Source organism: Zeus faber (assembly GCF_960531495.2).
Source record: "Zeus faber genome assembly, chromosome: 7".
In the NCBI taxonomy this organism is placed as follows: domain Eukaryota; kingdom Metazoa; phylum Chordata; class Actinopteri; order Zeiformes; family Zeidae; genus Zeus; species Zeus faber.
The window spans coordinates 2,134,667-2,148,951 of record NC_137203.1 but is presented as its reverse complement, the minus strand read 5'-3'; the positions used below and the strand labels follow the sequence as shown (position 1 = coordinate 2,148,951).

The 14,285-nt window shown below is 45.8% G+C and overlaps 1 protein-coding gene across 1 annotated transcript in view; it reads right to left on the bottom strand.

Annotated features, from left to right (window-relative positions):
- Window positions 1–11,148, bottom strand: part of LOC307232237 (spermatid perinuclear RNA-binding protein-like) — a gene marked incomplete at its 3' end in the record, with an annotated part of 41,232 nt that extends 30,084 nt beyond the window's left edge. Inside the window, exon 1 of the mRNA XM_080003159.1 lies at window positions 11,004–11,148. The remainder of the gene's footprint in view (window positions 1–11,003) is intronic.
- Window positions 11,149–14,285: the final 3,137 nt, after the last annotated feature.

Sequence of the window (14,285 nt, the reverse complement as noted above, 5' to 3'; positions counted from 1 at the left end):
CAGAGACCGACACTCTCGTCTCTCCATGTCACAATCTTACGAGACTCCAGAACTCTGCAGCGTTTTGTTCAGACTAAAGCCCAGGGACGCACACTGACTTTTAGAAGCGGTTGCCAAGTTGCCAACCACACATCAACTGTTGGTTGCCAAGACTGACTAAATGGTTGCTGATTTGAAGTCATTTTACACTTGAGTGCTCATAATCCTATATAATTACAATCCATATTTAAATATACCCCCTTGTTTCACCATTTTGGAGTAAATCAAGGAGAACTCCTTTTCCTTGCTGGAAGTTTCCAAACATGAAGAGGTAGAACACTCTTATTTAATTTGTTTACATATGAAATGGGCAACAGCCCAAATCTGGTTGCCAGGGCAACCGTTATTGGCAAGTCCCGGTGAACAACGGATAGTTTCAGATCTCGATTAGTTCCAATATATTGCACGGCGGTTGGAGACATTTCTTCACAGTTATTTGATTGGTTCTCATCTTTCCATATTAAACTTTGTATCTAAAGAGGTTGAAACTTTCTGCGTGCGTGACTTCTGAACCCCGTCGTTCAGTGTTTGTTCAAAACCGAAGACGCAAGAGAAGATTCCAGGAGTTCACGGCGCTCTTCATCAGAGCGGAGCCTCGGTGAACCTGCAGCCTGCAGCCGCCGCCGCCGAGGACGAGGACAAGCGTCACAGCCTGTTCCCACACGCGGCAAAGAGTTTCTGTACAACGAAAACAAAGCCACGGGCGTGGAGATGAAACCTTCCTGGGAGCCGACGGGCGTCACAGGAGAACGCCTGCGGAAAAAGAGCAGACGGGGAAAGGCAGGAAAAGGAAGGCTCCTCTGAAGCCTTTGGAGTTATTCTGGTCCTTGTCCCGTCTGGTGGGTTTGAGGGTTTAATTGTCTTCCCTCAAAAAGCCTTATTTAACATCTCTAACTTTATCACATTGCAGCCTCTTCTCTACGACTAGAATGTGACATCATTTCCTGTTCAAACCTTTTCACTTTGGGTTCCCTGAGGCTGAAAAGATGAACTGGTGCCACGGAATCGTTCAATAATCAATATTATCAATGGAAATTTTTAGACAGAAAAGTATTGATTTTCATTATCAAGCACTAATCCTATCGCAGTACATCACAGTTCATACCACGGAAGCTGTTCCACTCTCCTGTTGTTTAAATGACGTGGAAGATTTTGTTGATAATAAAAACGAGTGAAAAGCTTTTTATTTTATAAACAAAGACAACATCCAAATGTCTCTCACACACACACACACAGTATATACATAATTGCTTTAAATACAAAACACAAATTACAGTAGTCAAAATATACTGTATATATATATATATATATATATATATATATATATATATATATATATATATATATATATATATACATATATATATATATATAGTATATGCACCTGACTGAAGCTTCTTTTCACTGCCACAGATGTGCATTCTGGGATATGTTTACACCCAGACAAGTGCATGGTGGAAGCTGCTTTTGTTTTAAGCCAATCGCGTTCCACTTTGCTTTTAAAGCAGCTTCCTGCCACGAGCCAATCAGAAGCATTTGTCACTAGACGCAGCATTACTCAGCAGCGGCTCGGGAGGTACAGCGGGTCTTCTACTTATCGTTAGATGCCGGTTTGATCCCCGGCTCCATCTGGCAGCGCGCCAAAGTGTTCTTGAGCAAGACACTTAACCCCTGTACCGCTCCCCAGGGGCGGTACAGGATCCATCGCTGCATGAAGTGTTTCTGATCAGTGATGTAAATGAACAGGAGGTGTGTCCTGGGTCTTGCTCATCATTTATTTTACTTTTCTTATTATCCACATGTGGCGGACCCAGGGGCGTGGTTAAGCCCCGGCTGCAGAGGGCAGCATGACTTGCTTTCCCGCGCCCGCCCAGGTGCCTCGAATCGGCCGAACCTAAAGCCGTACCTAAGTCGGGCAGAGACTCCCACAAGTGGTCACTTGTGGGAGTCTCTGCCCACAGGTACGGCTTTAGGGAAGGGGGCGGAGTCTTTCTGACCGTTCGTTGCCTACATGGCGAGAGCTTTTATTATAAAGACTGAAGAAAAAGTCTCTCTGGCTAAAAGGATGAATGATAAAGAATAATGCTTCAGGCGCAGCCGGAACGACACTCCGGTCCGGCTCCTGGTCGGCCGACGAGCCCGAGCGCCGATCCCGTCTGCAAGACAGACAAACTTGAGGGAAGCTCCCTGGGGGGCCGCCGGGCAGGAAGCCATGCTGCCATCTGCAGCCGCGGCTTAGCCACGCCCCTTGCTCCGCCCCAACACACTTTACATTCTGTCACAGGAGCCACAAGCTTTACACAAACACATTGTCCTCCTCCACCGCATCTAAGCCCCCGCTCACGTACTCCTTCCTCACCCTCCGCCTTCTCATTTTCATACTGTTTTACTGCGTTCAGTGTTCAAAATCCATCCATCTGTTTCTCTATCCATCCATGAAGCACTTTTCTAATCAGACACATGAAGACCTGGTCATATCACAGTGACCGTACATCAAGGTCTTCATCCGCATCAAAGCCGTTCCAGCTTCGTTTCTTCACCTTTCTCCAGATGGATCATATTATTATCAGTAAATAGTTTGTATGGTCTGCATCGGTTGGAGAAGCGTGAGGATGCTGCACAGTTCACCTCCATTCCAACAGGCTGCTGCTAAATCAGGCTCTTCAGGGATGAATTAGTCATTCCGACCACCTGCCCGGTATCCCACAGTCGCAGCTCCCAGTGAGAGAGCGTTCAGTGTGTGAAGCGTCGGCAAAGCGCTCTCCCCCGCGGCTCTTCTTCTCTGCTCTCGCCCCCCGCGGCTTTTTTTTTTTTTTTTTTTTTGCCCTCGCCCCTGTGGCTCTTCTTCGCTCTTGCCCCGCGGCTCCTCTTCTTCGCCCTCGCCCCTGTGGCTCTTCTTCTTCGCACTTCTTCTGCGGCACTTCTTCTCTCTCGCCCCGCGGCAGCACTTGAGGGGCTGTGCTGGAGACCGGGTGCGGCCCCGGGGGCCTTCCTGGCTCCTCGCAGCAGTCGGTCTGGCCCGCTGGCTGAAGCTGGGGCATCGCAGGGGGCGGAGGAGGGGGGACGCCTGCAGGACACACGGCGAGGCTGCCATCGCAAAACCAAAGCCAAAGCTTCCTGGGCTTCAGTGGCTGAGGAATGTGCTGATGGAGGAGGCAGGATGCGGAGCAGGAGCAGGAGCAATATGTTGATATTTTATAAATGAGAATTGGTACCAACTCTCCAGTTTACCATCTGACGCACATTTCAGTAATAATTCCCGGAAAAGATTCAGTCTGATGCAGAAGTTGAGGATTCCTTTGAAGCGTAACTTCCGCACTAAGTGTCAATCACACAGTTTTTTTTAATCGATTCAGGAATTGAAACAAGAGAATTGATCTCATCGGAGTATTGATTTCTCCAAGCCAGCTCTGTCAGGTACAACGTGAAACCGCCACGGAGTTCCAAAAATAAAACCATGAAACAGGAGCTCCTCGTTCTCTGTCTACACTGGTTTTGGCCTTGAGTCTAATCAATACCACATTAAATGTCTTTCCGTGCAACTCAAGTGACACTAATATCACAGTTAAAAGATGATACACTGTAACTTGTAGAGTAAACACAAATATGTGACAGACAGTCAGTCAGTCAGTCAGACAGGACTGGTGCAGACCTCTTGCAGGCAGAACAGATGACCCGCTCGGCTTGGATTACTCTCTCTCTTTCTAAAATACTGGTGCAATATGCACTCGATCGGCTGGCGTGAGCAAGAGGAGAGTGAGCTGAAATGAGAGAGGAAGGTCACACACACACACACACACACACACACACACACACACACACACACACACACACACACACACACACACACACACACACACACACACACACACACACACACACACACACACACACACGACCTTGAAGAACTCTGGATGGCCGTGTACATGTCAACAGAAAAGATGGAGGATCCTCCTGGGCTGGATGCAGGAAAGATTATTACAAATATTGGGAATCATAATCAAAAGTTTAACAAAATATTGAAATCTATCTGAGTTCAATTTAAAAATTACATTTTAGAGAATCCACCTGAGGTTAATTATAATACCGTGTTTTTATTAAATTTTTAATTATTTTAGACTCTTTCCACTAGGGAGCTCTTTTGGCTACATACGTGCTAACATAAGAGACCAGAAACAGGAAGTTGCGTTGCTTGCCACTGAAACCAATGTAACTCTGTGACCTCCATACTAGAAACAGGAAATTGCGTCGCTTCCCTCTGTAGCCAACGTTAGTCTCGGATGTCCATAGTGGAAACAGGAAGTTACGTCGCTTCCTGCTGTAACCAACATAAGCCTCTGATGTGTGTAATAGAAACAGGAAGTTGTGTTGCTTCCTGCTGTAACCAACATTAGCCTCTGATGTCAATACTAGAAACAGGAAGTTGTGTTGCTTCTCACTGTAACCAACATTAGTCTCTGATCTCAATACTAGAAACAGGAAGTTGCGTTGCTTCTCACTGTAACCAACATTAGTCTCTGATCTCAATACTAGAAACAGGAAGTTGCGTTGCTTCTCACTGTAACCAACATTAGTCTCTGATGTCCATACTAGAAACAGGAAGTTGCGTCGCTTCCTACTGTAACCAACATTAGCCTCTGATGTCAATACTAGAAACAGGAAGTTGCGTTGCTTCTCACTGTAACCAACATTAGTCTCTGATCTCAATACTAGAAACAGGAAGTTGCGTTGCTTCTCACTGTAACCAACATTAGTCTCTGATGTCCATACTAGAAACAGGAAGTTGCGTCGCTTCCTACTGTAACCAACATTAGCCTCTGATGTCAATACTAGAAACAGGAAGTTGCGTTGCTTCTCACTGTAACCAACATTAGTTTCTGATCTCAATACTAGAAACAGGAAGTTGCGTCGCTTCCTGCTGTAACCAACATTAGCCTCTGATGTCAATACTAGAAACAGGAAGTTGCGTTGCTTCTCACTGTAATCAACATTAGTCTCTGATCTCAATACTAGAAACAGGAAGTTGTGTTGCTTCTCACTGTAACCAACATTAGTCTCTGATCTCAATACTAGAAACAGGAAGTTGCGTTGCTTCTCACAGTAACCAACATTAGTCTCTGATCTCAATACTAGAAACAGGAAGTTGTGTTGCTTCTCACTGTAACCAACATTAGTCTCTGATCTCAATACTAGAAACAGGAAGTTGCGTTGCTTCTCACTGTAACCAACATTAGTCTCTGATGTCCATACTAGAAACAGGAAGTTGCGTCGCTTCCTACTGTAACCAACATTAGCCTCTGATGTCAATACTAGAAACAGGAAGTTGCGTTGCTTCTCACTGTAATCAACATTAGTCTCTGATCTCAATACTAGAAACAGGAAGTTGCGTCGCTTCCTGCTGTAACCAACATTAGTCTCTGATGTCAATACTAGAAACAGGAAGTTGTGTTGCTTCTCACTGTAACCAACATTAGCCTCTGATGTCAATACTAGAAACAGGAAGTTGCGTTGCTTCTCACTGTAACCAACATTAGCCTCTGATGTCAATACTAGAAACAGGAAGTTGCGTTGCTTCTCACTGTAATCAACATTAGTCTCTGATCTCAATACTAGAAACAGGAAGTTGCGTCGCTTCCTGCTGTAACCAACATTAGTCTCTGATCTCAATACTAGAAACAGGAAGTTGCGTCGCTTCCTGCTGTAACCAACATTAGTCTCTGATGTCAATACTAGAAACAGGAAGTTGCGTTGCTTCTCACTGTAACCAACATTAGTCTCTGATGTCCATACTAGAAACAGGAAGTTGCGTCGCTTCCTACTGTAACCAACATTAGCCTCTGATGTCAATACTAGAAACAGGAAGTTGCGTTGCTTCTCACTGTAATCAACATTAGTCTCTGATGTCCATACTAGAAACAGGAAGTTGCGTTGCTTCTCACTGTAACCAACATTAGTCTCTGATCTCAATACTAGAAACAGGAAGTTGCGTTGCTTCTCACTGTAACCAACATTAGTCTCTGATCTCAATACTAGAAACAGGAAGTTGCGTTGCTTCTCACTGTAATCAACATTAGTCTCTGATGTCCATACTAGAAACAGGAAGTTGCGTCGCTTCCTACTGTAACCAACATTAGCCTCTGATGTCAATACTAGAAACAGGAAGTTGCGTTGCTTCTCACTGTAATCAACATTAGTCTCTGATCTCAATACTAGAAACAGGAAGTTGCGTCGCTTCCTGCTGTAACCAACATTAGTCTCTGATGTCAATACTAGAAACAGGAAGTTGTGTTGCTTCTCACTGTAATCAAAATTAGCCTCTGATGTCAATACTAGAAACAGGAAGTTGCGTTGCTTCTCACTGTAATCAACATTAGTCTCTGATCTCAATACTAGAAACAGGAAGTTGCGTCGCTTCCTGCTGTAACCAACATTAGTCTCTGATGTCAATACTAGAAACAGGAAGTTGCGTTGCTTCTCACTGTAACCAACATTAGTCTCTGATGTCCATACTAGAAACAGGAAGTTGCGTCGCTTCCTACTGTAACCAACATTAGCCTCTGATGTCAATACTAGAAACAGGAAGTTGCGTTGCTTCTCACTGTAATCAACATTAGTCTCTGATGTCCATACTAGAAACAGGAAGTTGCGTTGCTTCTCACTGTAACCAACATTAGTCTCTGATCTCAATACTAGAAACAGGAAGTTGCGTTGCTTCTCACTGTAACCAACATTAGTCTCTGATCTCAATACTAGAAACAGGAAGTTGCGTTGCTTCTCACTGTAATCAACATTAGTCTCTGATGTCCATACTAGAAACAGGAAGTTGCGTCGCTTCCTACTGTAACCAACATTAGCCTCTGATGTCAATACTAGAAACAGGAAGTTGCGTTGCTTCTCACTGTAATCAACATTAGTCTCTGATCTCAATACTAGAAACAGGAAGTTGCGTCGCTTCCTGCTGTAACCAACATTAGTCTCTGATGTCAATACTAGAAACAGGAAGTTGTGTTGCTTCTCACTGTAATCAAAATTAGCCTCTGATGTCAATACTAGAAACAGGAAGTTGCGTTGCTTCTCACTGTAATCAACATTAGTCTCTGATCTCAATACTAGAAACAGGAAGTTGCGTCGCTTCCTGCTGTAACCAACATTAGTCTCTGATCTCAATACTAGAAACAGGAAGTTGCGATGCTTCTCACTGTAACCAACATTAGTCTTTGATGTCAATACTAGGACCAGGAAGTTGCGTCACTTCCCGCATTAACCGACGCCGCTCTCAGGGCAGGAGGGCGTTTTAAACAGTGTGGTGTTACTCTTATTGAAAACACACCAAGACACGAGTGACCATCATGAGTTTTCTGAAAGGAAGGATTGAAACCTTTGCCCCATTGGACGACACTGAGGCAGGAGAAGCTGCAGCACGACACCTTTACAAAACATTTTAATAAGGACGGTGTGAAAAATAGAAAAAAAAAAAAAAAACAGAACAATTATCACGATTATCATCAAACACAACATGTGGTGCTGGAAGACGCCGTCCTGGGAGTCAGCTCCAGGCCCAAGGGCCCTGGGACCTCAGCCTTGAAGGAGAAGAACCGTTTCCAGGCGAAAGGTTCACTGGTCCACCTGCATCCATCTGAAGGTTCTAAAGGGCTCTGCGGAGAGGCCTCGCACCGCATCGTCGCTTTATTCATATCCAACCTATTTCATTGACCTTGAATGAGTGTCCATACCCCCCCGCACGGAGAGCGTGATGTCAGCTGGAGGTTTAAGGTGGAAGTGGTTCCAACGGCAGAATACAAGCAGGATTTAACCGGCTCAATGGTTGTGGACGACTCATTATTCCTTCTATCGACCAAAATGAAGCCGGCTGCGCTCAACGATCACACCAAATTCAACTCCAGGAAGTGCTTTGGTCAAACCTTCCTTTTTACATAGATACATACAACTGAACGGACAAATCCACCTCATTTATTTTTTAATAATTAGAACACTATTTAATATTACATTTCTTTTTTTTTTTCCCTCCAATACAATTTCGGGCCTTTTTGCCTTTTCTATTGATTTTCTCACTCTTCAGTTACCCACGACATCCCGTCATGGAGCACACGTCAGTTCAGTGGAAGCACTCGTTCGTTCGGTCAACGCTTGCGATCGCTGTGTTGGACCACACCATAGAGTGGACGGAGGCCACGCCTTGGAGAGAGATGTAGAAGGTGACCGCCTCGGCCGAACGGACGTAGAAGAGAGAAAGAGAGATGTGACGAAAACAGCCCCTTCCTCCAGGTGAGCCTGGGGAATCGTTGACCTTGAATGACCTTTAAAACCAACGGAACACAAACAGTCTGAGGAATCATAGAGGATGGAGCCCAAACCGCAGAGACTGAGGTGCACGCTCCATCAGCTCCATCAGGGCGATGGACCCGACACTCTCCGGTTAAATTTTATGAAAACACTAAGACGCTGCTCTATCAAGAGCCTTGTGGCATGAAGTGAACACAAATCAAGACTTGACCCCAACCGTGTCAGACTGAGGGGCGTGGCTAAGCCCTGGTCTGCAGGCGCCGGCACGGGCGTCTCCCCGCGTCGGCAAACCTGCTTCGATTTGGGGGAGTCGCCGCCCCCAGCGCCGCCCTCGGGCTTGACTCGGGGCAGGAGGTTTTCTTTAATGTTTAATGTCTTCAACGTTCCGTGTCGGCGTGGAGCAGGAGCCGGGTCCGCGCTCCGTCAAAGTCCTTCAGAACGGCCGAGGACGGAGCAGTCACATCGTGGGTTTTTACAAATATTGATTTTGTACAAATATTAAAAAAATTATTTGTTTTTTGTCGGGGGTAAAAAAAAAAGAAAAAGCGACTCCATCAGAGCCGTGGAGCTCCGCTGCAAAGACCAGAAACTGAAAGACGTCCGGTCGCTACGGAGACAGGTGTTTATGTTCTTACATTTTATTCTTTACCTTCTTAAAAATGCTGCTCAGACAGTAGGCGTGTCCTTCACAGTGGGGGGTGCGGTGAGAGGACAGGGAGAGACAGAACGGGTGGAGGACAGGTTGAAGAGGATCTCACTCATTTAATAACATGGGGTGGGGGTGATGGCGTCCGGGGACGGTGGCTCTGTCCCCGCTCCGTCAGCGGAGGGAGGAGTCCGTGGGACGGGGCCACGGGAGTGAAGTGCTGGTGTAAAAAGTGTTGTGTTGTCTAGTCTCACGTGATATCAGACACCTCTGGTGGAGGACTACGTCATGTATGGTAGGAGCAGAGAGGTGGAGGGTTAAAGGGGTGGAGGGCTAGAGGGTGGAGGGTAAGAGGGGTGGACTGTGGATGGTTAGAGGGGTGAAGGGCTAGAGGGGTGGAGGGTTAGGGGGTGGAGAGGTGAAGGGTTAGAGGGGTGGAGGCTTAGAGGGGTGGAGGCTTAGAGGGGTGGAGGCTTAGAGGGGTGGAGAAGTGAAGGGTTAGAGGGGTGGAGGGTTAGAGGGGTGGAGGGTGGATCTCAGGTTACAGATCTATTTATCTCCGTCTCTGAAATGTGAAGCTGCAGCGACGCCAGCACTGTTTTTAAGGTTTAAGCAAAAACGATGCAAAGCAGGTGGAGAAGGCAAAGCACCACCCGTCTCAGGGTGGAGCAGGACCTACAGCACCATCACCCAAAACTAAAACACCTGCTTCAGAATTCAAAACCAAGGCTAAAATAAACTTTAGGGCAACAACAACAACAACATCAGACTGAATGGTAAAACCCATTGTGTCAAATATTGGATCATGTTCTTATGAATTCATATTATTCATATAGTGACAATACGACATTGATATGAATATAATAATTTCATGTGTTAATGGATTATTATCAATAGATATAATTTTTATATTTAATTTAATAACATAACACACATATGACACCACTGGAAGACAATACACACTCATACCCGTTCATTTTCTAGTGCTACGGTGGAGAAGCACTAGAAAAAAAAACCCTAGAATCTGTTGAAGGGCCCCTGGGGGTCCCCTGAACCGGCGTTTGAGAACCACTGCAGTGTGGATGACCCTGCATGCTCCTTCACAGTCTCTACTGTCGTTTACCAAGGGCCAGTTCAACTGGGCCCCCGGGGGCCAAATGTGGCCCCCAGGGGGCCCTTTGAATAAGATATAAGGTTGAGCGAAAAAGAAAAACAGCTGAAAAATAACAAAATGATGGAAGTTCCACCAAACTGAAATCAAAAAGTAGAAATACTCAGACACTAAAATGCGGCAGTAAAAGTTCAAGTTCCACAGTGACTTTCAACTTAAATATACAAGTATAATTTACATTAAAATAGTACAGGCGGTGTCATAGTACCATTTTAGTACCATTAAAATTTAAAACTTAAGTAACCTGAATTGTAAGAGTAAAAGTATATACACACACTCACACACACACACACACCACACACACCACACACACCACACACACACACACACACACACAGACACACACCACACACACACACACCACACACACCCACACACACACACAGACACACACACACACACACCACACACACTCACACACTCACACACTCACACACACACACACTACACACACTACACACACCACACACACCACACACACCACACACACACACACAGACACACACAGACACACCACACACACCACACACACCACACACACCACACAGACACACAGACACACACACACACACACACATATAATAGATATAGATATTATAGTTCTAGGTATGTATAGATATTTTCTTTGAAATTAGTAAAAGTCTCTGATTCTACTTTAGAAAGTACAGATACTTTAGTACAATAACAGATTATTAGTACTTTGTTACTTCATCACTGGAAACACGAAGATCCAGGACCTGGAGCTCCGCGCAGCGTGGTGCAGGCGGGCTGCAGCCCGCCGTGCGAGGCACCAGTCCCCGGTCCATCCCTTCCTCCGCACCGCTACAAAACACAGCTACTCACCGACAACCAGGTCACCCGGCGGGCAGAGAGAGAGCCGAGCGTCCCGTCCACCGCTTCTAGATCCGCTCCAGAGACACTGTTACTTTGTATTTCTCCCGGTCAGCAGCAGCGACCCTCCGTCCGGTCTGTACCCGGGCAGGACGCACCGTGCGGCGGACTGGACCCAGCGGCGCGGTGCGGCAGCTCCCGGAGTTCCGCGTCACGCCAGGAGGGGGCGTGGCTACAGGTACCGGAAGTAGTTATTTTTGTCCAATTTATCCATTTGAAACATTTTTATTGTATTATTTTTTGTTTATTTTTTTCTTTGTTCAGAAGATGATTGGGGCCATCAAGAAACAAAGTGAATATTATTGTAATTTCAGAATAAAATTTAAATACAGCTGAGCTTTACTGGTTTATTGATCAATTTTAGGTTTATAGTTTATTGTACATTGGCAATTATTTATCTATATATATATATATAACTTTATTGGATGAATAAACAATCAAAGGTGAATAAACAAGTGGATAATTACCCCAAAACGTTTTTGGGTTGTGTGAGTTTGTTCACATCGATCAATATTTGGTTGAATTTCACTGAATGCAACTTCAAAAAAGTAAAATGTGCTTTGTTCAAACAGGAAACATCAATATCCTTCATGTCGGCCGCAGAGGAAGCACAAAGACTTCTCTGCAGCTTCATTGTTGGGTCCGTTCCGTGGGGCGACGCCGTGGCAACGCTCCAGGCTGGAGATCAGGGAATAATAAGACGATGTGTTCGGGGAGTCGTGTCCTTCTGCATGACGGTGCAAACGACACCCTTCAAAGTTGTTCTAAAAGGACTTTTCTTTGTTGCTTTTCCACTTGACAGTGTTTGCACACCTCCGTCATCGAGCCAAATAACGACATCACGATGCATTTTGGCTGAGGCCAGGTCTGTCTTCATGCTGCAGCCCTTTTTTCTCTCCGGATTTTCCCCAAAACTAAAATCAGATCAAGTCGCTGATTCCATTTGGAACTGCAACCTCCAGGTAGTCTTCCACTTTGTAGAGTGTGTCAGTTTCCAATTGGGTTTTGAAACATCCATTCATGTGCTCATGTACTCATTCATGTACTGTAATTTAATGTAATGTTATGTAATGTAATTTAATGTCATGTAATGTCATGTAATGTCATGTAAAGTAATGTGGTGTAATGTACTCTTATGTCATGTAATGTCATGTAATGTCATGTAATGTAAAGTAATGTGAAGTAATGTGGTGAAATGTACTCTTATGTCATGTAATTTCATGTAATGTCATGTAATGTCATGTAATGTAATATAACATAATTTAATGTAATATAACGTAATGTAATATAATAACATGTAATGTAGTGTATTGTACATCAATGTAATGTAATATAATGTCATTTAATGTAATGTAGTTTAACATAGTTTAATGTAATGTCAAATGTCTTACACCGTAGGAGGTCCATGTTTGTTTGTTCATGTATTTGCACTTATATTCACTTGGACTACATTACCCCCCCCCCCCCCCCCCCACCCCCCCAAGCCAATTGAGGTGGAGCTGCTGGAGGAGCTGCATGTGAGTCACTCGCTGTGAGTGAGTGACTGCAAATGATCCCTGAAGTAAAACTAAAGGCAGAGTGTGCAGGAGAGCCGCTCGCAGGGATTAAGGAAACAGAAAAAACACGCAGCCGTGACTGCAGCCCTTTCCAGGCTAACATTTACTCTGTTGATTCAACAGCTCATCAGCAGCTCCTGCTCCTCCTCCTCCTCCTCCTCCTCCTGCTCCACCTGCTCCTCTTGCTCCTCCTCCTGCTCCTCCTGCTCCAGGTGATCACAGCTGATGCTCCCTGTGGGGCTGGAGTGTATACTACTGTACATCATCATCACCGTCATCACTCTCTCCCTCTCTCTCTCTCCCTCCATCATCTGTCACCCCTTAATCTCCTGTAGTCACCACCTAATTACCTAGAATGACAAAAATCTATGTTCAGTCAAAAACACTCAATACGTGTATCCATCGCTCTCTCTCTCCCTCTCTCTCTCTCTCTCTCTCTCTCTCCCTCTCTCTCTCTCTCTCCCCCCCCCCCCTCTCTCCCTCCCTCAAGCTATTTTTCTGTATTACACACTACACTGACACCTTCCATCTGGGGTGTGTTTACTGCTGCCGACGTCGTGTTCCACACATCTATCTATGTATACCGCCAGAGAGACAGAAAGGCAGACCTACAGACAGACAGGCAAACGTACAGGCAGACAGGCAGACAGACAGACAGGCAGACGGACAGACAGCTTGACGGCACTCTGTCTGCTAGAGTTCAGGTTTTTCTGCCGTATCAGCACCGAGTTGGTTACAGTGTGTTTGTGTGTGTGTCTATTCCCTAGCGCTAAGTGTGTGTGACACAGACAAACAGACAGACAGACAGACAGACAGACAGACAGACAGACAGACAGACAGACAGAAAGAAAGAGCTTCTGTCCAGGAATAAAGCTGCCTCTTCATCTCGGGATGAGTGGTGTTTATCTCGCCTAGTCCTCCGCAGGGACGCAGCTCAAGCACTCTCCTCACTGCTGAGATTCCAAGGCCTTGAAGAAGAAAGGAGTGTGTGGGTCTGTATCGGTGGAAAGCCTCCGAAGCCGCAGCGCGACACCGAGCTCCCAACCGGCGACGCAAGACTCCAAAACCCATATCTTCGAAATGCCTCAGAAGTCGCTCCGGCAAAAGAGTCGTCTGTTTGTTTGTTGGGTGCACCAGGTGGTGAACCAGGCGGTGCACCAGGCGGTGAACCAGGCGGTGCACCAGGCGGTGCACCAGGCGGTGCCGGCGGCCGGCGTCTGTATCTGGATTCACTCCATGCGTTTACATGAGCGTGAATAGTCCCATCGTCGGGTGGAGGCTCAGACTACTGCGATGTGTAACACACCTGACCCCCATCACCTTCATCCAGTTAAGCTCCAAAAAGGCGGAGGCACAACCTGGGGAACGTCCTGGATTCTCCCTCAATCATTCCATTTTTGGTGGCACGTAAACACCTGAACCCGCTGTGTACGTGTTGTATGTTGACCTGGAAAGAGCTCTCGTCGGCAGATGAACAACGTGCCGGTAAACACTGTTGAATCGAAACTTTATGTTTATTTGACGAGTTGCCTGTAATATGAAAAATTCCCAAATTCAGAAAGTGAAAAGCTCCTCTTAGAGCAGAGTTGAATCCAGTGAAATCCCCCGTAGACAGTTTGAGTACGGTGCTGCCAGGCCTGCACCAGGAGACATCACTGCACCAGGAGACATCACCGCA